General features: G+C 41.6%; 1 protein-coding gene and 1 long non-coding RNA gene across 2 annotated transcripts in view; one reads left to right on the top strand and one right to left on the bottom strand.

Moving 5' to 3' along the window:
• The window catches only part of def6a (DEF6 guanine nucleotide exchange factor a), a 152,003-nt gene that overhangs the window by 16,941 nt on the left and 107,226 nt on the right, over window positions 1-27,836 (top strand). The window lies entirely within an intron of this gene.
• On the bottom strand, window positions 7,098-9,351 carry LOC148145137 (uncharacterized). The gene is made up of 3 exons (XR_015751004.1): window positions 9,144-9,351; window positions 8,082-8,180; window positions 7,098-7,209 (listed from the first exon to the last, which is right to left on the bottom strand). It is a non-coding gene; the product is annotated as an uncharacterized LOC148145137 (long non-coding RNA).

The following is a 27,836-nucleotide window of genomic DNA, read 5'->3' as shown; positions in this document are numbered from 1 at the left end:
GGTTTGAAACCAGAAGCCACTATGTGGCTGCATAGTTTAGAGGGAACACTGGAATGAAGGAAGGTCATGAAGTAGCAGAAAATGATTGAGTCTCGAGTTCTTCCCCGAAAAACTCTTTCAGTGATATCCTGCAGCTGAGATGACTGACCTCAAACAACCATAACCATCTTCCTATGTGCCAGTTATGACTCCAACCAGTTTGTCCCCTGATACCAATTGATTCTAGTTTTGTAAGGGCTCCTCGATGCCGTGCTCAGTTGAATGCAGCCTTGATGTCAAGGATTGTCACTCTCGCCTCATTTCTGGTTTTCAGCTTTTTTTGGTCCATGTTTGAACGAAGGCTGTAATGAGGTTAGGAGTTGAGTGGCTCTGGCGGGACCCAAACTGACCATCACTGAGCAGTTATTGCTGAGTAGGTGATGCTTGATAGCACTTTACTGATGATTGAGAGTAAACAGATGGAGGGATATTTGCCTAGTCTGGATTTGTCCTGCTTTATGTCAACAGGATGTACCTGGGCAATTTTCCACCTTGTTGGGTAGATGCTAGTGTTGGCCTCTACTTGAAGACCCTGAATGAGAGAGCATCAAGTTCTGAAGCACAAGTTGAGGACTTTTGCCAGAATGTTGTCAAGGCCCATAGCCTTTTGTAGTGTCCAGTGTGCCTTCAGACATTTCTAGATATCACGTGGAGTGAATGGAATTGGCTGAAGACTGGCATCTGCCTTAAATGGTATTCTCTACGTTGAAGAGACCAAACGTAACCTTCGGGAATGGTTTGCCCGAGCATCTCAGCCATGCCCACAGCGGCCGACCAGACCTCCCAGTCACAGCCCATTTTAATTCCCCTTCCCACTCCCTTTCCAATATGACCAGCCTTTGCCTCCTCCATTGCCACAACTAACCAAACCGCAGTTCGGAGGAACAATACCTCATCTTCTGCCTGGGCAGTCTACAGCCCAGAGGACTCAACATTAAGTTCTCCGATTTCAAATACCCTCCCTCCCCATCCCCAACTCCTTTCCCAGCCCCTTCCCCTCCCTTCCATTTCTCCCTGCCACCAACTGGATTCATTCCTCCCATTGACCAACCAGCTCATACTCTCTACCTGTCTTCACCTATCCCGACTTTGCCATCTTGAGCCCTTTATCTGCAGCTCCCCCCACACCCACCTCCCGTCCTAAAGAAGGGTTACACCCAAAAGGTCAACTTCTTTACCTCCTGATGCTGCCTGGCTTGCTGTGTTCTTCCAGCCTCCTGGCTGTCTACTTTAAATGTGCCCAAGCCATTACAAGCTACCATTCTGGTCTGTGATTGCCCTGTGTTTCTGCAGATTCTGTCTAGTTTTATATGCTTTTTGTTTGAGCCACACCCATGGCACAGTGTTTACCCAGATTTCCACCAACAGTAATTAGCCCTTGTACAGCTAACCACTATGGTTCGTTGATGGTTATCTACCGCTAACAGGCAGTTTGTGTTCAGTGCTGACTAACTTGCAGTTTCTTTAACTGTTCTCAAAATTGATAGTTATATTATTCAAAAAGTTCAAAATGGCTTCAGTTAGTCACTATTTCCTCTGTATTACTTACTGGTGAGTCTCCCTTGCACCAAGTTCCCAAGTTTAGTACACTTTTGCGATGCGCTCCGTTCTACCATCTGTCTTTATCCAGTTCTGACCTTAATCCAGTGGTACGCTGCTTCCACCTTTCAAACAGGCTTTTCCCTATTGTAGCAGACCCCCACTGGTTCGTTCTGTTACACAACATAGGAGTGTGACTCCAGTAAGAGAGTATGCAAGCACTGAAAGACTTGAACACCGTGAAGGGGAGAATGTATATCATTATAATGTGGAATGTTATCTGTTCTCTTCTCTTTCCATTATCATTTTCTTGTGTATCTTTATTTGTTCTTTCCATTTCTGTTTATCTCGGCTCAAATCACTGTTTTGTCTCTCTTTAATCATTCCTTTTTTCCCAAATGTGAGCCTATCAAGTCCACAGCATAGGAATCGGGATACTTACACAATCTCCAACAGGACACGCAAAATAATTAACTAACTGTGGCATCTCCCAAGAATGTCAGCAGGTATTGGCAGAACCGTTTGAGAATCTGCTGCTTTTGAGGATTCTGAGTCTCATTCCTGAGTGATCAGGAGTTTCATTAGAGATGGAGCTTCCTCAGGTTATTTATAATGCGAGGTTGAGGATATATTTTGGATGTACTGTCAGATAGAAACAACACAGGAGTGAAATGCTTGTTTCTCCCCCTCTGGGTGAAGGGATGAGGGAAATCCTCATGTTGTCTCAGTTTTACAAGATGCTGGTATGACTGAAAACTGCATCACAGACTCCCCTGTCTCTGCTTCCTGAGAGAAAACCGTGTGAAGGATATCAATTTAATTCATGTAATTTGTAATTTTTTTGAAGGAAATGAATTGAGTAAAATACTCCATTTGAAAGCTTTAAAAGAAATGCTGAAATAAAATTTGGCTGATTGGATCAACGTTTTCTGAACTAGGTTGTAAACTCTGGAGTTACCCCTCTTTAACACTCCAGTTCACTCATAGAACATAGAAGAATACAGCGCAGTACAGGCCCTTTGGCCCTCGATGTTGCGCCGATCCAAGCCCACCTAACCTATACTAACCCACTATCCTCCATATACCTATCCAATGCCCGCTTAAATGCCCATAAAGAGGGAGAGTCCACCACTGCTACTGGCAGGGCATTCCATGAACTTACAACTCGCTGAGTGAAGAACCTACCCCTAACTTCAGTCCTATATCTACCCCCCCTTAATTTAAAGCTATGCCCCCTTGTAATACCCGACTCCATACGCAGGAAAAGGTTCACACTGTCAACCCTATCTAACCCCCTAATCATCTTGTACACCTCAATCAAGTCACCCCTAAACCTTCTTTTCTCTAATGAAAACAGCCCCAAGTGTCTCAGTCTTTCCTCATACGATCTTCCTTCCATACCAGGCAACATCCTGGTAAACCTCCTCTGCACCCGTTCCAGTGCCTCCACATCCTTCCTATAGTATGGCGACCAAAACTGCACACAATATTCCAGATGCGGCCGCACCAGAGTCTTATACAACTGCATCATGAGCTCAGGACTCCGGAACTCAATTCCTCTACCAATAAAAGCCAGTACACCATATGCCTTCCTCACCGCACTATTTACCTGGGTGGCAACTTTCAGAGATCTGTGTACATGGACACCAAGATCCCTCTGCTCATCCACACTACCAAGTATCCGACCATTAGCCCAGTACCCCATCTTTTTGTTATTCTTCCCAAAGTGAATCACCTCACACTTAGCTACATTGAATTCCATTTGCCACCTTTCTGCCCAGCTCTGCAGCTTCTCTATATCCTGCTGTAACCTGCCACATGCTTCCTCACTGTCAACAACTCCTCCGACTTTCGTATCATCCGCAAACTTGCTCACCCAACCTTCTAACCCCTCTTCCAGGTCATTTATAAAAATGACAAACAGCAATGGTCCCAAAACAGATCCTTGCGGAACACCGCTAGTGATGGCACTCCATGAAGAAACTTTGCCATCAACTACTACCCTCTGTCTTCTTCCATCCAGCCAATTCCTAATCCAAACCTCCAACTCACCCTCAATGCCATATCTCCGTATTTTCTGCAGTAGCCTACCATGGGGAACCTTATCAAACGCCTTACTAAAATCCATATATACCACATCTACCGCTTTTCCCCTCATCAACCTCCTTCGTCACCTTTTCAAAGAATTCAATAAGGTTTGTGAGGCACGACCTGCCCTTCACAAAACCATGCTGACTACTTTCCTCCTCTAAGATTCTCATTAAATGTTACCTTGTTTTTGCGTTATTTAACTCAATATTTTGCTATGCTTACATTTTGTTTTATAATGCCTTAGAATTTATAACCCCTTGGAATAGTTTATTACATTAAAGACACTGTGACTTGTGCAGACTGGGTATTTACCACTAACTGCAGATTCAATTTCAATTAACCTCACCTTTCAAATAAAGCTAGGAAATGGAGAACAGTTTATTGGAAATCTAGTCAGTACTGTGTCCTCTGCTTTCCTCACTGTCGTGTAAAGTTCCACCTTATTGTGGTCAACAGGAGCTAATTATTTGGCATATTTAAGCAAATCATTGTCGAAAATGCAATCTGGCAACAACTACCATTTTAACAGGGATATTGAATCCAAACTGGTCTGTCATTATGACTGAAGATCAGCGGATATTCGGAGTTGGCAGGTATGGTGTCCACACCAAGAAGAGAGAATGTCTGTGTATAAGAGAAACCTTTCTATCCTCGGGCATTTCCAAAGAGCCTCACAGTGAACCGAGTACCCCTCCCTGTTATAAGAATGCATGGCAACCAATCTGATGTTATCAAGGTTCCACAAGAAAACAATGAAAACGTACTGATTAGATTAGATTCCCTACAGTGTGGAAACGGGCCCTTCAGCCCAACAGGTCCACACCAACCCTCAGAGTAACCCACCCCCCACTGACTAATCCACCTAACACTGTGGGCAATTTAACATGGCCAATTCACCTGACCTGCACATCTTTGGATTGAGGGAGGAAACCGGCGCACCCGGAGGAAACCCACACAGACACAGGGAGAATGTGCAAACTCCGCACAGAGTTGCGCGAGGCTGGAAACGAACCTGGGACCCTGGTGCTGTGAGGCAGCAGTACTAACCACTGAGCCACCGTGCTGCCCTAAGTAATCACTCCACCCCTGGGTGGTCATGAACAGTTTAGTTTCCTAGTTTTGGCTGTGAAATAAATGTTGTTCAAGACATTGGAAGAAATTAATTGTACTTCTCATAGCTATTCTTTTCCTGTCCTAACTTATACCAAGGTCCTTTCACCATCACCTTTATGCTTGCTGACCTGTACTAACTCCTGCTCCAGCAATAGCTTTTTTTTGTACAATGAAAAATACTGCAAGTGGAAAATATGCTGGAAAAACTCATCTTTGGATGATGAAAGGTCAGAGACATGAAATGTCAACTGTTTTTCTATCAACCAATATTGCCTGACCAGCTATTTCCAGAATTTTCTGTCTTGTATTCAGATTTTAAAATTTTAATCGCTGTTTTCAAATCCCCCCATCTCTGCATTCCTTCCTTCCTCAGTAACTCCAGTTTGAAATCTCTTTGGGCTAGAATTGGAAGAGAACAGTGCGCATTTTAGATTTTAATTGCTCCACCATTTGTGCCCATGTCTTCAGCTGCTTAGGCCCTATCCTCTGAAATTTCCTCCCTAAAGTCCTCTCTCCTCCTTTAAGACAATCCTTAAAGTCTATCTCCTACTTGTCACAAAACCTGGATGGTTGTGAGGAAACATTGTTTCATGATTTTAAAAGTGCTATAAGAAGTCAGAATTGTTCCTGTAGTGCTAAGGGAGGATTTTATCTTCACTTGAGTTGAATGCATCAGGTCTCACTTTAACATCTAATCTGATAGATGGTGCAGTTCTTCTTTCGATATTGTGCAGAAATGTTAGTCTAGCTTAGATTTGAGAGGTTTGGCCTGACTGAGTGCCATAAATCCAAGCTGGTTTAGAACAGTCTCAATGCAATGTCTCAACAGTTTATAGAGGGACTGTAACTAAGTAATATAGCACAGTTAGGAACTTAAGTTTGAGAAGAAAGTTGGTACCTTGTGGAGTGTGAAATGTGGCAGTCCCCAAATTGGGTTAGATTTTGTCCACTTACGTGCTCCTTTTCAATTCTTCCCCTTTAAAGTTCTTTGTGTGTTACAGAACATTGCATTCCTGCTGAGTGATCACTTGTTTACTGATTTGTACAGTGCTAGTTTCCTTTTTTGCTGGGAATGTATTTGCGTGCTATTATTTTAACAGATTCAATTAAAAGGAGAAATAATTCTAATCAAAGAAGGATTGAGACACACTTGGAAATGTAATGTTTACTATTTCCTTTGGATTTTGGAGACTTGCATCACATGACTCAGTTGTGGACCTTCATTGTGGTCCTAGTATTAAGAAATAATCTTTTTAATTGCTGCTGGTGCCAGGATCCACTCAGAGGCTGCGTTAATTTTATAACTCCTTTTTTTTTATTCCCTATCACAGCCAGTTTGTTTTCCTTAAGGAGCACATTCCATAGGAGATTCTATAATTGGTTTTCACCTTCAGCCAGAATGTAGTAGTGACTAATAATAATAGTTGCCAACGAACTGCAATCCCACTTCAGCCTCTCACCAGTCACCGTTACACCAGAGGAATAGGCCTGGAGGATTTTACATTAACCAGAACTTGAGGAATGAAGAGTTAGCTTCAAGCTGAATATCGGACACTGGTTGAATAAACCCAATGGTCAGCAGTAATCCTAACTCTAATGTAACATGAATGTAAATAACCTACATTGAAATTTCTCCCTGCCGACAAACCCACCTTTAATTTCTGAACTTCAGCTGATACCCCAGACCCAGCAGGATCTTTCTAGCTCTAGATCTGTAGCTTTCTGGTCCTTTCAGATCCCAGACATTCTCTAACACCCCTGCCCCTCAAGGTCCTCCTTCTGTTTAGTTGGCCTTTCCCCCTTTGCAATGAATCCTACCTGGGCCCAATCAAATCATTGTTAACCATCTTACCCTCCTTTGGTCCTTGACTTAAAACATCAACTTTGTTTCTCCTCAGATGCCTGCCAAACCTGTTGAGCATCTCCCTCCTTTGTATATCGTCCCTCTGCAATATGGCAGCCACAATTTACGCCAGTGTTCTGCTTCCCATCATCCTATTTCCTACAGCTGTTAAATGTGGTAAATTGCCCCCTTAAACCTGAACTCATGCTTTCTTAAAGTAGTCACAACAAGCAATTCCTCCATGTCCAAAGAGATTATCACTGATAAAATGATTCAGAATTCTGAAATTTCAGTTAATTAATGAAGTATAAATCCCCAAATGGCAAGAATTGAGCTTACATTTGTAGCATGTAAGATTATTCAGAATAATCCTATTTTTGTCTGCTCAGCTTTCTTGCTGGATTTACTTCTGCACTGGTGCACATTTGTTCATGTGAATCAGCATTGAGCTGCCTGTTGTGTCACCACTCTTGAATTTTCATTTATTTTTATTTAACCTTTCTTACAAAGACCGCACGCCTGTTATTTGTCCGGGGATTCTTTAAGTAGGCAAAACTGTATTCTTGTTCTTTTTGATGTCATTCCTAAAATAAAAAACAGTGCAATTGCAAAGTTGAGATTTTAAATTTATTAATGATCACTCCATCTAATTTGCTTGTTCCATCAATGTGAACCTGCATATAGAAAGGCACTTCCTACCTGTCTTGATAACACCCAAAGTGTCTTAATTTTTTTAAATAAAGTTTAAGGGTTCAATGAATGAATTCATTGTACAATGAGTAAGAGCATTGATCTCAGCTGAGGTGATATTAAGTATACTCTGTAGGACAAAATTCACATTGTGTTGGCTGCTATGGACAGCGAGAACAGACTGGAAAGGCAGTTCAGTGGTGTGTTCTCAGGTTCTGTAGTTGAGATGATCTTTGTGACTGTTCTACTGGACAACTCCTTGCTTCAGTCATCTTTCTCCAGATACTTCCACCAGTTAGTGAGAGACACAAGGTAAGTGGTTCACCCCATAAAATGTCTCTGACATATCAGTTAAAAGTCACAGCTACAACAACCATAACCTGCTTTTCTTCAGGTTGGCAGTCAATTACGATTGCAAAGAGCAGAGAAACCATACCTGATCTCTCTCTCTCTCTCTCTCTCTCTCTCTCTCTCTCTCTCTCTCTCTCTCTCTCTCTCTCTCTCTCTCTCTCTCTCTCATACGCACACACTAGTTCCCAGCTCCAAGTTTTCAATCACTTGAGAACCAATCACATAGTTGTTGGCTGGCAAAGAGATCTCTATCGTTAATAACTGGTCAGTTGTCCAATAGATCAACCAACTTCCTGTTGTCAGCAAAAGCTGCATCTGTAACCACCACCACCACCTTCCCCCCCCCCCCCCCCCCCCCAAAAAAACCCCAGATCCAAACCACCTGTAAGTTCTGCTTATTCAAAGAGTTACTTACACAATGGCTGCAATGGTTGCTTGCTTCCAAAAATACAGCCAACCTTCCAAACGTTGGTTTTTAAAACCTCCTTATCTCAGTTTCAAGTTTTTCTAAAAACTGAAAATAAAAAAAAAGTCTTTACACGTTATACAACAGTTAACATTCACTCTTCCAAATCATGTGCAGCCTAATCTGATGCTTTATTGGAATTAACAAATGCTGTCATGATGCTTCTGTCATTGTGCCCATTACCCTGCTCTTAACCCCAAATCTGTGCCATTGGACCAATTTTCTTGATTTAAACAAAATTCAAACCAAATAATCACATCAAATTAACTAACCCAAAAGTTCATTCCATCTTGATCCTATGTGCCACATTATTTTATGGGGTATGTATATCATAAAATGGTTGCTAAATTCATTGTTGAATTATCTATTTTACTCAATTTTTTATATGTTATATACACAAGCACAAATTTAGGAGGACAATACCTGCATTAAACCATAATACCCAAACTGATCGACAGAAGGTGCAGGAATCCAATCTGACCAGATGTTGTAACAGTATAAAGACTGTTGTATGTGAAAACCTTCCATGTATTGTCAGTTGGAACTGGACTAAAAGATAGACAGGAAACAGCTTTGACATGAATGAAAAGATCCTGAACTGCTCACTCAGCTTATGCTTTGCAAGGTCACAACAGTATAAAATGCTTTTGACCATTCAGTGGGCATGCATTGTTTAACCAGCCAGTGCTTTAGGCTGTTGTACGATTGAATAACTCTCCAGATTACAAACATTGCCCAGTGAATGATGTAATTTAAGATTCTGCAAGATTAGTATCAATCTACAGGTTGCAATCTAACTTCAGTTGCAATTACTTTGGTATCTAAGTCAACAATGGGGCACCGACCTTCTGAAATAGCATTGGAACAGACTGTAAAAACAATTTCTAGATGCATCCTTGGTTTACGTTACGACATGCTAAATCAAAAATGGTTTATTAACAATAAGAGGTACAGCTTGTCAACGTTATAAGCTGAAACTAAACACCAGTGTAATAAGAAATGTAAACTTACATATTTAAACACACTTCCATGATGACTGTTTTAAACAGCAGGTAGAGGAAAATATGTCCATTTCAAAAGTGATCATGGAAGTCAATAGTGGAGAAGCAATCTGATTTGTTTCCAGATGGATTTGAATTCCTGAACCACAGCTTGAATGTTCTTGGGCTGGAGTTTTTACTTATGCAGATAAATGATGAAACCACTGGCAGTATCTGCCATTTTGTTATTGTACGTCTTAGCTAAAAGACAGGTTGAGCAATGATCTGTGTCCTAGATACTGTCAAGATTACATCTTCACAAAGGAAATGTAATGAACCTCCCTCCGTCCTGTGTTGATGTGGCAGAATGTTGTACTGTTGCCTTGTCACATACATTGCAGTACATTGAGGCAGATTTGACATTGCTGATGTCACTGGTTCTTTATGGCATAGGATTCAAGTCACAAATTTTCAAGTTTCAATCCAGTCAGAATGTAAAGCAGGCAAACAATGATACATCAATAAGGTTGCGGTTATCAGGCAGGCTACTGAGCATAGACCAAACTAATGAAAGGTGAATGGTTCTGCTTGGAAATACTTTAATGTCAGGACTGACTTCTTTTAAGGACAGATGAGGGAATTTTTTTCTCTGAAGACTGTGGGAGTTTGGAACTCTGCCTCAGAAGGCAGTGGAGGTGGATCTGTTGAGTATTTTAAGGCAGGAGAATTGATGATTAGCAGGCTAGATGGAAATGTGAAACTTGAACAAACAAACTGGTCATGATGATACTGAATGGCCGAACAGGCTTGAGGGACTGAGTGGCCTGCTTTTACTCATATTTCGTATGTTTGTGCATTGCACAAGATTTACAATCAATCCCAAATAGATCTAGATGGTGACTATCTTTATTTTTATTCATTAATGACTAGGCTAGCTTTCATTGAGCAATGAAAGAGTCAACCACATTGCTGTAGGTCTGGAATCACATATGAGCCAGACCAGGTAAGAATTCCTTCTCTGGATGGACATCCAGCAATGAATTCATTCTCATCATTAGATTCTTAAACCCAAATATTTTGTTAAATTCAAATTTTACCATCTGCCTTGATGGGATTTGAACCTGGTTCCCCAGAACATTACCTGGGTCTCTGGATTAGCAGTCCAGTGATTATACCACTAGGTCATCACCTGCCCCTAAGTACCACATCCTGCATTGTTACAATAGAATATTGGTTACTGTTCATGTTAAAGAAACTGAGAGGGGGCCTGTCTGATAACTTGGTAAGAGTATGGTGAGTGGTTGATCCATTAAAGATACTGGGCTAGCTGCTTTTAGTTGGAATAGCATAAGAGCATGGCAATTTGCTTTCAGCGTCTCTGGACTAGGGAGGAGAATGTTGTCTCAGGGTTTCAACTGATTATTGTGTGGCTCCTGCTGTAGTGAGATATCAGTCAGTGTTGAGCTGAGTTATTCTGTTGAGAATAAGTTTGGACTTTGGTGCATTGGTATCCTGGAATTGGGTCCCAGGAAATGAGTCGAGAAGTGTGGTGCTGGAAAAGCAGAGTAGGACAGGCAGTATCCGAGGAGCAGGAGAATCAAATTCTTTCACTGATTCTTCTGCTACTTGGATGCTGTCTGACCTGCTGTGCTTTTCTAGTGCCGCATTTTTCAACTCTCTGGCATCTGCAGTCCTCACTTTCTCCCAGGAATGGAGTCAACATCTTGAAGAAGAAGGAAAGTGGGGGGGCAAAGAAAACGAGTGAAAGCAAAACCAACTCAAAATAAAAAGAGACCTTTTGTAAAATGACTGAAGAGAGAGAAATATGTAGAGCTTAACTGAATTCTTTACCTGCTTACAATGAGCTCTTGTGATACGCAAATCCACTTCCTTCACAGTGAAAATGTTTTTGTCTAAGGTTTGGGATTTGGAATATAGGTCGAAGTATGTGCACACTATTAAAATGTTTCACTGCTAATCTGCTGTAGTTGACTTAGAATGCAACCTCTGCAATAATTGCACAAGAATTTCAAAAGGTAGATGGACTATTGAATTAAACTATATTCTAGTTTTGAATAACAGGAAATAACTGAAAGGCAAAGCCAAGATTTAGAAGATGAGATGAGAATTATGTTGTCTTCAGTTGGGATTTGTAATGCTTAATCTTTTTATTTTTGAATAATATTTGAAAGGAATTGGACAGGTGCTTGAGAAACTCGTAGGGTTCTGGACAAAATGCAGGACTGTGGGTGGTGATCTCTTTACACACATTCCATTCACACCTTCAGCATGACCCTGAGGTTTTGGTCACCTGTGATTTAATGCTCCACTGTATTGACATGTTGACCACATTGTCCTCATCTTTCTTCAGTGGTTATCAGCAGAGGTACAACATGTCATCTTTCAATCACCCACATTCATCCTTGAGCATTTCAGACTGTAATCTTTGCTCCATGTTATTTCTATTTTCTTTGGTGACTTTGGTTTCACTCTCACTTTCCCCATTTTTGATTTTAAACAAAATTTACCGTTCTGCCATTTACACTTCCTCTCGGGGCATCTTTATTTCTCTGTTGTACCGTTAACATTCCTTTTGGCTTTGCATCGTGAATTGTTTGATATTTAATCACTCCTGATATCCACTCTATCACAGACCTGACCTTTTTGATTTCCATCCTGCCACCTTCCTCAAAACATATTACAAATTTCCCAGGTTCTAATGCAAAGTCATCTTCCCAAAAGATTAGCAGTATTTCTGTCACCACAGTTGCTGCCTGTGATTTTGAGTATTTCTGCATTTAATTCAAAATTCCAGGGCCAGTGCTATGTTGCTTTTGCATTCTTTTTTTTTTATTGTAGATTTTAAGATCACATTTGGCATGTTTAGCTGTCAGAATTGAGGGTGGCACGGTGGCTCAGTGGTTAGCACTGCTGCCTCACAGCACCAGGGGCCCAGGTTTGATTCTAGCCTTGGGCGACTGTCTGTGTGGAGTTTGCACATTCTCCCCGTGTCTGCGTGGGTTTCCTCCGGGTACTCCGGTTTCCTTCCACAGTCCAAAGATGTGCAGGTCAGATGAATTGGCCATGCTAAATTGACCATAGTGTTTAGGTACAATAGGCAGAGGGAAATGGGACTGGGTAGGTTACTCTTCAGAGTGTTGTTGTGGACTTGTTGGGCCAAAGGGCCTGTTTCCACACCTTAGGGAATCTAATCTAATTCATTCATGTGCATTCCATTTTATATCCTTTCCTGTGATATTTTGTTTTGCTTTGAATTTGAAGCAAAGACCATTGTTAAAATGAGGTCTCTCTCTCTCTCTCTCTCTCTCTCTCTGATGGAATGTATTTGCAGCTTACTCCAAATGAGGAGGGAAGATCTTTGACTTGGTTTTCCTCCCCTGAAGTCAGCATAGATCAGTCAGTGATAGTCTTTCCCTGAGACAAAAGGTTGTGAATTCATGTCCCCCTTCCGAAGTTCCGTAAGTTCTCGACCTCTGCTGATGCACAACTGCAGTATTGAGGGAGTGCTGTACTGTCAGAAGTGCTGTCTCTTTGATGCAAGATTGAAGCAAAACTCTGTCTTCTCAGGTGCAAGGTTCCATGGTAATTCACTGAAGAAGAGCATTGAATTCTTCCCTGTGTCTTGCTCTACTATAGGCTCTGAAAACACAAATTCAGAACCCATAGTAGAGAAGAAAAAAATTCAAACTTTCCCGATGAAGGGCTTATGCCCAAAACATCAATTCTTCTGCCCCTCGAATGCTGCCTGACCTGCTGTGCTTTTCCCCTAGCACCACACTCTTGACACTGATCTTCAGCATCTGCAGTCCTCACTTTCTCTCAGTCTGAAAAAAATTACCAGACCATGATCATATTGCTATTGATTATACCTTACTTAACATAAAATACTGCTGCTTTGCTTAAATCACGAGTGATTACACATCAAAAGACTTTTATTGGCTCTAAAGCCTTTGGTGACATCCTTGCATCAGGAAGGGGCTATATAAATGCATTTTATATTGAAGTACATTTCATTGATTTATCAGTCAGGATTTTGTGATGCTGGGCATGCATGAGAAGAGAGACATTGCATTATTTTAAACAATATCTGTAGTCAAAGGTCAAACCTTTGCAATGAAAGCTAGAACCACAATTGACATTCTCTGAACAGTTGATAGGATTACTTTGTAAAGCATTTTGCATTTGTTAATAGAATAATCTTGAGCAGATGTGAACATTCTAGTTTTACCAAATCCTTCCAAGTGCCTGATACAAACCCCTGAAGAAGTTTCAGAAAGGCAGAGGAAACTCTCAGCCATGTCATCATCCTTGTAACCATAACAACAGCTAAGACCTTGCACAGGAAGTGCAATACAGGAAATTAGCTGCATCTTTTGGTCACTTTGGTCACAGAAATGTAACATTGCCCCATTTTTATACTTTGCATTATTTCAAGAAATGGATTTTGAAAATTTTCCACATATCTTCGATCAGGCTGTCTTGATTCTGGCACAGTACGTGATGAATAATGTGTGCAGTATAACCTGTGTGACTTACACACATTCTAGCACAGTCTGTGTGTTTGTTCCTACACAATCTAGATCTTATCATGAACTTCCTGTAATTTCTGGTGAAGTACATAAGATGTGAGAGAAACAGCAGCCCAAAGATTTTTGTTTCCAGAAGCTGTAGAGTTGATTTGAAGAAATTATTTTAATTATCTAGATTTGTCAAATATCAGGTTATAACTGAAAACAATTAATGCATAGACAAGCCTAGGAAAGGGATACCCCTAAACTATTATTTTTGGTGTAACAGGACTCTGAAGGTGTGTTTTACAAGAGCAGTCTTTTTGCGTTGTACCAAGTCTGCCATAAAGTTGCTCAATCTCTTTTAAATGTTTGTGCTGTAAACATTTGTGTGAGATGGCGCTTTAAACCCATCCACATAGTCATAGAGATGTACAGCACAGAAACAGACCCTTTGGACTAACTCGTCCATGCCAACTAGATATCCTAAATTAATTTAGTCCCATTTGCCAGCATTTTGCCCATATCCTTCTAAACCCTTCCTATTCATTTACCCATCCAGATCCCTTTTAAATGTTGTAATTGCTCCAGCCTCTGCCACTTTCTCTGGCAGCTCGTTCCATACAAGTACCACCCTCTGCATGAAAAGGTTGCCCCTTAGGTCCCTTTTAAATCTTTTCCCTCTCACCTTAAACCAGTGCCATCTAGTTTTGGACTCCCACACCCCTTGTCTGTTTACCCTATCCATGCCCCTCATGATTTTATTAACCTTTATAAGATCACCCCTCAGCCTCTGACGCTCCAAGGAAAATAGCCCCAGCCGATTCAGCCTGTCCCTATAGCTCAAACCCTGGCAACATCCTTGTAAATCTTTTCTGAGCCCGTTCAAGTTTCACAACATCCTTCCTATAGCAGGGAGGCCAGAATTGAGTGCAGTATTCCAAAAGTGGCCTAACCAGCATCCTGTACAGCCGCAACATGATCTCCCAGCACCTATACACGATGCACTGACCATTAAAGGCAAGCATACCAAACACCTTCTTCCTTAAAAAATTTCCTTTTTTAAAAAATGTAAGTGAGTAGTAGATGTTCCCAAAAAGCAGCATAAGCTTGTTTAAGATTAATTTTGGATAATTTAACAGCCTATTCTTCTACAAAGATGAATCACTGATTTTCCTTTTGTTTCCATTAACCTTCTGGGGAAAAAAACTTTAATGTTTTTTATTTATATATGAATAAGGTACAAACATACCAGCTAATTTCAATTACTCTTTAGTGTTCATACTTAGAATTGAGAGTATATCACTGACTTTCATATGGTGTGTCAGGAGGCCCTGCAATCTTGCCATTCAGTTCTGTAAAGTTTTCATAAGTTCTACTTTGATTTGATTTGTAATGGACTCTTTGCATGTTGTAATAATGGTACAGATCTGACTGTGTACCTAACCTGGGGTACCTCTTATTGAACATTTTTGTTGGTTAACAGATCATCAGTGCCGTTATAGAACATAGAACAGTACAGACCCTTTGGACCTCGATGTTGTGTTGACCTTTTATCCTACTCAAAGATCAAACTAGCCTACGTGCCCTTCATTTTACTGTCATCCATATGTCTATTCAAGAGTCACATACGTGTCCCTAATGTATCTGATTCTACTACGGCTGTTGGCAGTGCGTTCCACACCCCCACCACTCTCGTGTAAAGAACCTACCTCTGACATTTCCCTATACCTTCCTCCAACAGCGTAAAATTATGCCTCCTCGTGATAGCCATTTCAGCCCTGGGAAAAAATCTTTGGCTATCCATTCTGTCTATGCCTGTCATCATCTTGTACACCTCTATCAAGTCACCTCTCATTCTTCTTCACTCCAATGAAAAAAGCCTGAGGTCCCACAACCTTTCTTAAGATATACCCTCCAGTCCAGGCAGCATCCTTGTAAATAAATCTCCTCTGCACCCTCTCTAAAGCTTCCATATCCTTCTTATAATGAGGCAACCAGAACTGAACAAACTATTCCAAGTGTTGTCTAACCAGCGCTTTATAGAGCTGCAGCATAATCTTGCAACTCTTAAACTCAAACTCTATTCTTAACAATCTATCAACTTGGGTGGCAACTTTGAGGGATCTAAGTGCGTGGAGCCTAAGATCCCTCTGTTCCTCCACACTGCCAAGAATCCTGCCTTTAACCCTATAATCTGCATTCAAATTCAACCTTCCAAAATGAATCATTTCACATTTTTCCAGGTTGAACGCCATCTGCCATTTCTCAGCCCAGCACTGCATCCTGTCAATATCCTGTTGCAACCTACAACAGGGAGAAGAGGAAATTAATAAAAGAAAGTAATCAAGAAATCAAATGGCGTTATGTGTAAGAAATTTTGCAGATGCAGTATTTCAACTTGCTTGCCTGAAAGACCCAACTTTTTATTTTTACCAAAACTACCTAGTAATGGTGCTAGGAACAGTAGGAGTGATGTAGCAGAGGTTGTCCAGTCACTGCATGCGTATCTCTGCTCAGGTCTAACTCTCAACTAAAGATCTGGGATCTACAGGAATTAAAGATTAATCTCCAGCACTTTTATACATTAGCCAGGGAAAAGTCAAGGAGAGATTTTTAAACATTCACATTTGGAGTTCAGAGTGTTGAAAATGGGAAATGTTGTTTGGCAAGATTCGAAGAGAAGAGAATGTTGAGGGGTGATCTAATAGATGCCTTCAAAATGCTGAGTGGATCGAGAAGTGCTTCCAGTGTGGAGAAAGGGAAATTAATAAGAGTCATCAAGAAATTAAATAAGGTATTCGGAAAAAGCTTCTGTACCCAGACAGTGTTTAGAATGTTGTTACCACTGGTGGTGTCAACATGGATGCATTTAAGTGGAAGCTAGACATATGAGAGAGAAGGGGATGGAAAATTATGCTGATACAGAAGGGAAGATGGAAGGAAGCTTGGGTAGAGCATGGACTGAATACTCCAATTAGCTGCTCGGTGTATTCCATACAACCATTTAAAAAAAAAACATCTAATTGGACAAGCAAAATTTGCTTTCCAACTGAAGTGTGAAATGTATGCAACATAAGGATTGACCATTGGAGAAGCATGGGGAAACAGTTTGAGGTGGAAAATTGTATAATAACCTTTAGGAATAGACCTAACCTGGGCTGGGAATCCAGTGAGATCTGTTAGATGTTTCTGTCGGTGCTATTTTAATGGTTTGAAAGTCACCGGATGGTTGCTGCAATTTCCTGGGTAATGCTTCCGAAGATCTCTACTGGGAGTCTCTGGTCACAGAATCAACATCTTTGTGGAGAATCCGCACTTGTTCTAAAAAGGAACATTTGAAAATATTGAAGTGAGAAAGCTAAGACAGGCTCAGTATGAACTCTGAGATGATTGCTGCTTTGCTCCTGGTAGGAATTTTGCTGAGCTGCACAATTCTAGTTTAAAAAGATCAAACACACAATTCAAGTCTGTTGTCAGTTTTGGTTCTCATTTGTGACTAACTACGCTGATCCAAGTTGGTGACTGTGATGAAATTGTATGGAGCTGAGTTTTGGTTGATTCAAAGATAACTCCTTTTGTGGAAAAAATCTAAGTGTAAGTGAAACGTAGAGACATATCTTAGCTATTGTTAATTCTAGCTGTTGCACATCCCAGATTTTGGCCACCCTATCTTTGGTGCAGACAACACCATAACCTCACTATGTTTTACTACCCTGTCCTTTCAAACCCTTCCTATCGTCAACTTCCTCACTGGCCCTCATGTCTTTTTATGTGGCTAAGTGTAATACTTCATTCGATAACCCCTATGAAGCACTTTATAAGCATTATATAATTGTAAGCTCATTGTTTATCTGGAATATTGCCTCTGTTGTTGTAGCCTGGTTATGGAAGAGGCCAGGTCTATATTTGTCCCTTGCTGTTTTGCTCAGTGAGTCCTGGATGGTTGCAGAAAGGCAATAAAGTTAAGTAAAGAGCTCATTGTATTTCTTTGTAGAATTAGAAAGACTGTTCCTCATTTAAAATAAGAAATTACAAATCGCATTGTCTTCTGGTGTAAGACTGGCAAATCTTCTATCGTTTCCTAGAATTGAAATGTTCCTATAAGACAGGTACACTGCTGGAGTGTACCCTTCCAAGTTTAAGTGTTGGACAAAGCTTGCTCAATATATTCAGCATGTATCCAGTGTCACTTCGTGAGAAAGGGTCAAGAATGTAACATTTTAAAATTGTGGAGTCATACCGCACAGAAACAGACCTTTCAGTTCAACCAGTCCATGTCGACCACAATCCCAATCTAAACTAATCCCACCTGCCTGCGCCTGGCCCATATTCTTCCAAACGTTTCTTGTTTATCCAAATGTCTTTTAAATGTTGGAACTGTACCTGTGTCCACCACTTCGTCTGGAAGTTCTTTCCACATACAAACCACTCCGTGTAAAGAAAATTGTTCCTCATCATTTTTCAATCTTTTTTTCTCTCACTTTACAAATGTTCCCCCTAGTCTTGAAATCCCCCACCTTCGGGAAAAGAAAACCTGCTGTTCATCTTATCTATGCCCCTCATGATTTTATAAAGTTTTAAGGTCACCCCTCGATCTCCCATGCTGCAGGGGATAAAAAAAAGTCCCGGCCTATCCAGCCTCTCCTTTATAACTCAAACTTTCCATTCCTGGCAACATCCTTTTAAATCTCTTCTGAACCCCCTCTAGCTTAAGAACTGGACACAGTTATTGAATAGTTATTGCAGTGCTGGCTACGCTTCAGTAGATGCATGGAATGGTAATATTTTGAAACAAAGAATTGGTGAAGTTCCTGAGTATAGCTGCCATAAACACACACCCTTGCCCTGCTAAGGGCAGACACAAATATTATAGCGAACACACAACTTGGAAATTTGGGCATTTTTTCGATCGAGTCTTAAAATATTGAGCACAATTTAACTATTAATAAATGAAGTTGCTTGTTTGATTTCCACTATTGTCAAGTGCCTCCCTCATGTGGGAATTCCAAGAAGGAAAAAGGCCAATCGTGGTCGTCCTCCTGGCTCTTTGTCCCACCTCTCAGAAAAAATACAGTTGTGATTTGGTAGTGTGGTACAGTTCCTTAGACATCACAAAGTGTATGTTCTTCAAGTGTGATGGGGTACAGAGGATGTCAGTCACTTCATTATGCGGGCCAATCGCCAAGTCTGATCCTGCTTCTCACTCATTGTTCATTCTTTCCTTGAACACTCTGAACTGCTCCGGGATTGAAAGTGACTTCTCTTCTTGCTCTGAATAAAGGGTTTACAAGCAAGAAGCCAGAGAAACAAGTCTTTGGTTGTGTTTTTGGTTTAATAGCAGCTAGCTGGAAGGCACAAACAGCCCTGTAAATTAGAGGGCATGCGTTGTACTTTAAGACTTTCCCAACAATACTCAAAGTTAAGTCCTTTCTCTGTGCCACGTAGCTGAGAAGGATAAGTCAGAAGCATGTTTACTTCTCTTGGCGTCAGTTTGCGAGTGACAGTGGCAGATTATCTGTGGCTGGCTGGGGAGAGTTTCAATAGAGTGTTGAGACTTTAGCCAATGATTTAGAAAACAGCAGCAGTTCTGTGGAAAGAACAAATACATATGCAGTGGCACGAGAGGCAGATTTTCCACACTTGCTACCACTCACCCCCACATTCCACAGATACGTGCTGGGGGATCTGTCTTTACTGCCTCCCCTTCACCAAAGGCTGGTAGTCTGACAGTTGAAACATGTACCACAACATTCACCCACAGAATCCATTTGGGACAGGATTCCAAGCAGTCAATAAGACTATATTGAGATCATCACTTGATGGTGAAGGCACATATTACACGAAGAGAGCTGCATTGCATAATGTATCTAGCAAATGCGATTACTCAAGTTGCAGGGAGCAACGCAGCCTTCACTTTCAAAGTGGAAAGGAGCCATTAATTGCATGAGCACAACTTTTTTTCTGTTTGGAAGTTTGTGAGAAGCAGCAATAATGTCTCTAAGGCTGAAGGTCAAACTCCTCAACCTTCTGACCAATATAACGGAAATGGTTTACATTTAATTGATGTTTATTTGACACCTTCAGGCACATCGAAAGCCCAGGGCCAACCATATTGTCTTTATTGGGTAAAGTCATTGTTCATGTGTTTTTGCAGCAGATGCAATGCTGTCTACTGCCTGTTGGGAAGCCATGAGTAGGCTGTGAATCCACTGCTATTGATTTCACTGAAAATACCGTCAGCCACAGAGGAGACTGGAGATGTGAACCTTTGTGTGCTGTTCTTGACTACTGGTTTATCTGAAAGAAAGATGTGCCTTCTGTTTTGACACAGTGAAAGTGCATCTACTCAAGAACAAATGGCTGTCTGCAGTGCTTGAAGTCATATATTGCGGGGTGTATGAGTTCCTAACTTTGATTTGTGGCACACTTGGTGGACTTCCAAAAGAAATGTACGCAAAAGACAGAGCTCCTGTCTTTCTCCGGATGCTAGAAAGCCTCTTCCTCATTTTTAGCTAGTTCCAAGGTATGGCAGTAGTTTGGTCACTGCTGTGTTCCTGAAGGGTAACCTCTAACTTGGATCTGCTTTTTATTGCCTTGGTCTTGCAGGTCATTAAACAATATTTATTATTCTTTCACACTATAAGAATATGATAAACTCTACTGGACACACAGAGCCAGTCAGAAGATTGGTATGTGAGGCATTTCTGGAAAAAAGGACAAGCTTCACATCATCTGGATCACTATTTCTTAAAATTTAATTTCTTCAGTGTTTTAGTTGCTTGCAAGATTTCTTAGTGGCAGCCTGTTTCATCAGAGTACTCAATTTCAGTATATCATCAGGTATTAGTCTCCGTGCATAATCATTTAAACTTTGCTAGCCTATTCTCTATTGGAGCTGAAAATGTGTTGCTGGAAAAGCACAGCAGGTCAGGCAGCATCCAAGGAGCAGGAGAATCCTCGTTTCGGGCATGAGCCCTTCTTCAAGAATGAGGAAAGTGTGTCAAGCAGGCTAAGATAAAAGGTAGGGAGGAGGGACTTGGGGGAGGGGCGTTGGAAATGCGATAGGTGGAAGGAGGTTAAGGTGAAGGTGATAAGGTGAGGGTGATAGGCCGGGGTGGGGGCGGAGAGGTCAGGAAGAAGATTGCAGGTTAGGAAGGTGGTGCTGAGTTCGAGGTTTGGGACTGAAACAAGGTGGGGGAGGGGAAATGAGGAAACTGGAGAAATCCTGAGTTCATCCCTTGTGGTTGGAGGGTTCCTAGGTGGAAGATGAGGCGCTCTTCCTCCAGCTGTCGTGTCGCTATGGTCTAGCGATGGAGGAGTCCAAGGACCTGCATGTCTTTGGTGGAGTGGGAGGGGGAGAGTTGAAGTGTTGAGCCACTGGGTGGTTGAGTTGGTTGGTCCGGGCGTCCCAGAGGTGTTCTCTGAAACATTCCGCAAGTAGGCGGCCTGTCTCCCCAATATAGAGGAGGCCACATCGGGTGCAGTAAATGATGTGTGTGGAGGTGCAGGTGAATTTGTGGCGGATATGGAAGGATCCCTTGGAGGGAAGTAAGGGAGGAAAGTGTGGGCGCAAGTTTTGCATTTCTTGCGGTTGCGGGGGAAGGTGCCGGGAGTAGAGGTTGGGTTGATGGGGGGGTGTGGACCTGACGAGGGAGTCACGGATGGAGTGGTCTTTTCAGAACGCTGATAGGGGAGGGGAGGGAAATATATCCTTGGTGGTGGGGTCCGTTTGGAGGTGGTGGAAATGACGACTGATGATATGATGTATATGGAGGTTGGTGGGGTGATAGATGAGGACCAGTGGGGTTCTGTCCTATTCTCTATTGGATGCAAAATTATCTTTCTATAAGGACCTGACCACACTTAACATGACTTAAGTAAGACTGTTGGTCCAAAGTTATTCATGACTTCTTAAATTCCACTTCCATTTTCATGTTCATCCCCACAGATGAGGATCTGTCAGCTCAGTTGGCTGGACATCTAGCTTCCCCTGCAGTGTGATGCCAACAGTCTGGATCCAATTCCCATACCAGTTGAGGTTACTATTGAAGGACTGTCCTCTTTTGGGAGAACAACCTTATGGTCCAGTAGGATTATGGCAGTTTTAACATCACTAGTCCTCCAAAAACACATGTTCTTTCAGGAAAGTTAAATATCAGTTCATTCTATCCATGTATGAAGGTTTGGAACAATCCAACAATTTTAAAAGCATGCACTGAATTAGAAATTTCCAAGTAGAATATTTGCAAAATTACCTAGTCTATTAAATTTCATTTTATATTCTGTAGAGTATCATCCCGCTTTCTAAATTTACCCAAGGATGATGGTGACTCCTATACATTTAAAACATAGGGTTCATGTTGAGAAGATGTTTCCATTAATAGGGGAATCTCAAACTGGGAGTCATAATTGCAGAATAAGGAGACACTCATGTAAAACTAAGATGGAAAGGAATTAGAACCATAGAGTTGTACAGCACAGAAGCAAAACCCTTCAGTCCAACTCGTCCATGCTGACCAGATATCCTAAATTAATCTAGTCCCATTTGGCCCATATCCCTTTAAATCTTCCTATTCATATACCCATCCAGATGCCTTTTAAATGTTGCAATTGTCCCAGCCTCTACCACTTCCACTGGCAGCTGATTCCATACACTCACCATCCTCTGCATGAAAATGTTGCCCCTTAGGTCCCTTTTAAATCTTTTCCCTCTCACCCTAAACCTATGCCCTCTAGTTCTGCCCCCTCCCCACCTTGAGGAAAAGACCTTGTCTATTTACCTTATCCATGCCCCTCATCATGACTTTATAAACCTCTATAAGGTTACCCCTCAGCCTCTGACACTCCAGGGAAAACAACCTCTACCTATTCAACCTCTCCCTACAGCTGAAACCCTCCAGCACTGGTAATATCCTTGTAAATCTTTTCTGAACCCTTTCAACATCCTTTCTAAAGCAGGGAGACCAGAACTGAATGCAGTATTCCAAAACCATTGTTCTCTTAAACGTCTCAAATTCTTCACCCTGAGAGTTGTGGAGGCTAGATCATTGGACGTATTTAAAGAGGATATAGATGGATAGATTTTAAAATGTCAGGGAGTTGAAGGCTGTGGTAAGCTAGCATGAAGGAGGAGTTGAGGACTGGAACAGATCAGTGATGACCTTACCAAATGGGATGGTAGGCTTGCTCCTATTCCTTCTGTTCCTTCACTGTTGCTGGGACAGAATTTTGGAATGTCCCCCTTTTTTTTAAACAATGCACTGAGTTTACCGACACCAGATGAAGTTTAGTAGTTCAAGAAGGCAGCTCTCCACCATCCTCTGGCAATTATGGATGGCAACAAATGTTGGCCTTGCCGGTGATGACCATATTTTTATAAAAGGATAATCAATACAATTATATCAATACAAACCTTGCTATCATATTTTATAATTTGACAGAAAAATGATTGAGCTTTTCATTGACTTAATAGTACTCGAAATCTTTTAAAATCAAAAATTTAGTGGTAGATTTAGCTATTCAATTGAAATCTTATAATCCAGGCGCCTACGCATTGACACTACTGGATCTATTAGATTATTGTGGACTTGGGGAAAGTGTGAGGTGCACATTGTTAAACACTTTCAATTAGAATCTGATCCCACTCACTCAGGCTGATATGTTATTTTTGGGCATTTTGCTAAGTTCCCATCAGATTGTGTCTATTTAGATGTCTGCTTTGGCAGGATTTGTAATGAATCCACATTTTCATTGTTCGTTTTAACTAAATACCAGTGTTCAAGTCTCGTCTCTAATCAGAGTGCTAATATGAAGTTGTGCTACCTGTTTATTAAGATTCTTTGCCCTTTGCCTAATTCTTCGTTATTCCATAGGAATCCAAAGAACTTCCAGTGGTATGTCAAATGTAAGAAAATCAGCTGGAGAGTTATCCTGAGATGTCACTGCGATCCTCATAATTGCTCCTCCTACTTGCTCTGAAACTAGTCCATAACCAAAATGATAATCAACCATTCGTCTTCCTCTCAGCTGTTTCCTTGTGGGTTAGTGTTCCAGTGAATAATAGGCAACCAAAAATACCCCAAAATCCAATCCAGCAACTCATAACTTAATAAGCAGTAACGAGAGAGAGAGCCCAAAATAGAATGCAGAGCAACCCCATAATCTGAGTCTTGTTACACATAATGGATAGTGCCTGCACTGGAGGAAACCACAGATTGGAACTTCAATACATGTTAAAGCAGAAATGAAGAAGGGTGATGGTGCATTCCTAAAAGCCTGTTATTGTCTTTACCCAAGATAAACTGTATGCTTTGCAGCATCTTAGAAACTCAAGAGTAAATTAAAGTCTTCAAGTTTGGAAATGTTTCAAAAAAAAACTTTTTAAGCCCCATTGAATGGCTTCTGTGACCAATGTATATTGCTTTGATTTTAACTGGCTAACTGCAACTTCTTTCCAGTTTGTGTAACTTGTACAAATACACAACCTTGCTCACAGGAGGTGGGGAGCTCTGTGCTCCTGCCTTAATAGTGCAACATAAAGTACTCCATCACCCACTGTAAAAGAACAGGGATGATTGATGATTTCAAAACTAAAGGACTTGCAAACCCAAGACATTCTCTTCTTACACTGCCTTTAAAGTTACTTAGAAATGTAGAAAATAGGAGCAGGAGTAGACCATTCAGCCCTTCAACCTGTCCCACAATTCACAATGATCTTGGCAGTACTGTGTTCCCACTTTCTTGCCATACCCTTTGACCCCCTTAATCCTAAGAATTACATCCATCTCATTCCTTGAAAACTTTTAATACATTGGCCTCAGCCGCTTTCTGTAACAGAGAATTCCACAGGCTCTCTACTGTCTGAGCGAAGACATTTGTCTGTACTTCAGTCCTTAATGACCTACCTTGTACCTTTAGACAGTGACCCCTGGTTCTCGACTCTCTGGTCATCAGGAACATCCTTCGTGAATTTAACCTGTTGAATCCTGTGAGAATTTTTATAGGTTTCTACAAGATCCTCACCACCTCCCTTATTCTTCTAAACTCCAATGAATATTTAGTTAGTGTTGTCTCTCCTCATTCTTAATTCTAAAATGTACCACTTCAAATAGTTGTGTTGAATTTCATCAGCTATTGTCTGCCCAGTCCACGAGCCTGTCTGTGAGCTATTTCTCTTTATTGCTTCCAACCATCAGTAAAGTTTGAAATTGAGCCCCTGTACCCTCACAGTCAAACTTGCAACATTTTGCTTCTGAAAGCTTTATGTAAATGCTTGAAATGACAACAGAAAATGCTAGAAATAAGTTTGCCCGAGCCTGTGGTAAGATAAGCCAAGTTAACTTTTCCATCAGAGTCGAAGAGTGGAGTGCTGGAAAAGCACAGGTCAGGCAGCATCTGAGGAGCAGGACAATGGAAGTTTCGGGCATAAGCCCTTCTTCAGGAATAACTTTTCCATCAGTAATGTTTCACTGGGGTATGACTTTTTATGGCCTTTCAAGGTGCATTTGAAGGCGAGAAGGGCTTGATTCAGGTGGTAGGTGGCATGCCTGAGCACCACTGTATTGTCACCTTTACCAGAGTAACTTGGAGCAGGAAGACCCATGTTTGGACTCTGAATGAATGAGACTTAAGAGTCTCATTCCAATGCCCAGGGCCAGTCAACAAGTGACACACTTAACAAGTAAAATGTTGTTATCTCTGGGCATGAATTGGGGAGCTCGGTTTAAAGGCATTTGGCACCTGATCAAGGGACAAGACAATGGGAAGTGAGAGGGAGTCTACTGAGAATAGTCAGTCTCTCTCTGCTGTCAGCTCCCTACACTCTTATCTTTGAACCTCAGGTGGGTGTTCAAGCATCAGCCACAGCCTCACTAATGGGCACATACAAATGAGTGTGTAATTGCTAATTGAATGAATACCAAGTAATTGTGTCAGGAAATTTCTCTCAATTTAATTAAGCACACATATGTGACATTGTCAGGTGATCATGTGAAACTTTTGCCACTTCCCTCCCTCCCACCCTGCAGCCAGTGACATTTAAAGAGCTCTCATGGTTATTTCGTGGTGTTGCCTTCTGCTCCATCTGTTTGGTGATGGGCTTTCCGTTGAGAAACCCCTAATATTTCCACAGTATTTTTGGCTACAGTTAAAGTGCGTTTCATCCATATATCAGTACTCCCATGCTATAATGTGCATGTAAGCTCATATGTCTGGCATGCAATGTTTGCATAGGGTTTGTTCGCAAGGAATACTGCAGAGCAAAGTTTCATGCTGTGTGCATAACTGCAGCTTTAACACTGAGAACTGCGTTGAGTTGGTACGGGCTGTGGTCACTGGGGTTATAAATATTAACTGTGCATGAATGCAAGTCACATGCATAATTTCCTCAAGCTCAGCTTCCTCCCTATGAACAGTCAAGAGTCTTTTGGAGCGTTGTCAGGCTTCCAAATGTGCAGAGGGTTACGGCCCATGCTCCCATTGGCCTGGGTACTCAATAGTATGATTCACAAAAGGAAATGGGTACAGCTCAGTGCTCTGCTTGCCTGCAGTCATCAGCACCACAGTTTTGAGTAAATATTTGACTTTCCCAGCTGCTGTTAACGCTTTCATCTTCAGGGTGTCCTATGTCACAGGAATTTTTGAATTAATGAGAAAACGGGGAGATTTTCAGGATGGCTGCTGGGAGAGCTCAGGTCTGTTAATAGGAGCCTGTGACTGATGGCAGCTCTGGTGATCCAGGGTACAAGCTGCGTACACAGATGTGGTGAAGTGTGTACCACGACCAGAGTCATCCCAGGCTGCACTATTGACATGTCGAAAATTGCTTCAGGTTGATCCAGAGACAGTCGCCAATTTTGTGAGAGTCTCCAGGCCTATTCCTCCATGTTCAAGTGGTAAGATGTTTGCTAAGGGAGAGGGGACAAAGCAGGACAGCATGAAGGGAGAATGGAACCAAAGCCTTCCCCGGCTTTGAGAGCTGTGCATGTAGCTATCCTACAAGAGGCTGCTCATTTGCTTTCCCTGCTTCATTATTCTCACCACATTTTCCCCACGCCCTCCACACAGCCCACTCGCTATCGAATTCTTCAAGTTTCAATGCACCTCGTGGCTCTCTGTGAAATCCATTCGAGCGTTGGAGTGGTATAGAGTTTCCCCTTGGATTGACAGATTTTCCTTAATCTCAATCTCAAACTGGTGCTTCACTCACACACATATCCTCAGCAACATTAGTTCACAACGTGACTGGATGCTGTGAATTAGTGGATTCTCCTGGAGTTGAATTGGTCCTCACCTTATCACTGGAAGTCTTGAGCAGGAACTCCATCACATTGGATTTGTGTTACTTTAGCCCTAGTAGTTGCATTAATACCTCCTGAGTCTTCTATAATCTATGAATTTGTCTCTAATCCTTTTGAAGCAGGAAGCAATAGGCCAATTATGAAACTCTTTGGGCTGAATCTTAAAGGGAGTTGTGTAACATGGGCAATAACAAGATGTGTAGTGGCACCAGGCGTTCCTAAAAATGAGTGCCAATCTGGTGAAATTAAGGTGCAGAACTATATGCATGCTGTACAACAGAGGTAGCATACTATAGAAGGCTAAGTGATTCCACAATGCTCAGATCAGATAAAAGCTCTGCAGTTGTGCGATACACAGTCTTCAATGGTAGTGGATGGTTAAAGACTTAACCAGTGGAGGAGGCTTTGTAAACATACCCACCTGAATGATGGGGGAGCCCACCGTTTCAACCTAAACTGTCTCATAGGTGATCCATTTTGGCCTCTTCCCAAGCTCCCCAGCATCACTGATGTCAGTCTTCAGCAAATTCGATTCACATGGTCTCTTGTTAATCAATGGCGCTGGATAATGCCAGGGCAATGGGCCTTGACAACACCTCAGCTTGGAGTACTGAAGGTTTGTACCCCAGAGCTAGGTGTGGATCTAGCCAAGCTGTTCCAGTACAATTTACCACTTACCACCTGGGTGTGAAACTGGCTTTGCAGTTTGCTCACAAGTTTTAGAAACCAACCAATTATCACCTCTACTGATTTTAAATGGAGAGCCAATCTAAAATACCCTTGGGATTATTTCATATCTATTTCATATCTTTGATACGCTGGTGCCCCAAATACTTCCCCTTAGGCGTTCCCTTAATGTCTTGATTAAGGCTTTAAGTTTCCTGCTGCATGCCT

This window comes from Chiloscyllium plagiosum, unplaced genomic scaffold (assembly GCF_037043375.1).
Source record: "Chiloscyllium plagiosum isolate Xiang-an unplaced genomic scaffold, Cpla_swu_hap1 HiC_scaffold_26, whole genome shotgun sequence".
Lineage (NCBI taxonomy): Eukaryota > Metazoa > Chordata > Chondrichthyes > Orectolobiformes > Hemiscylliidae > Chiloscyllium > Chiloscyllium plagiosum.
Note: the sequence above shows the minus strand (reverse complement) of the source record. Positions and strands in the feature narration are given on the sequence as shown.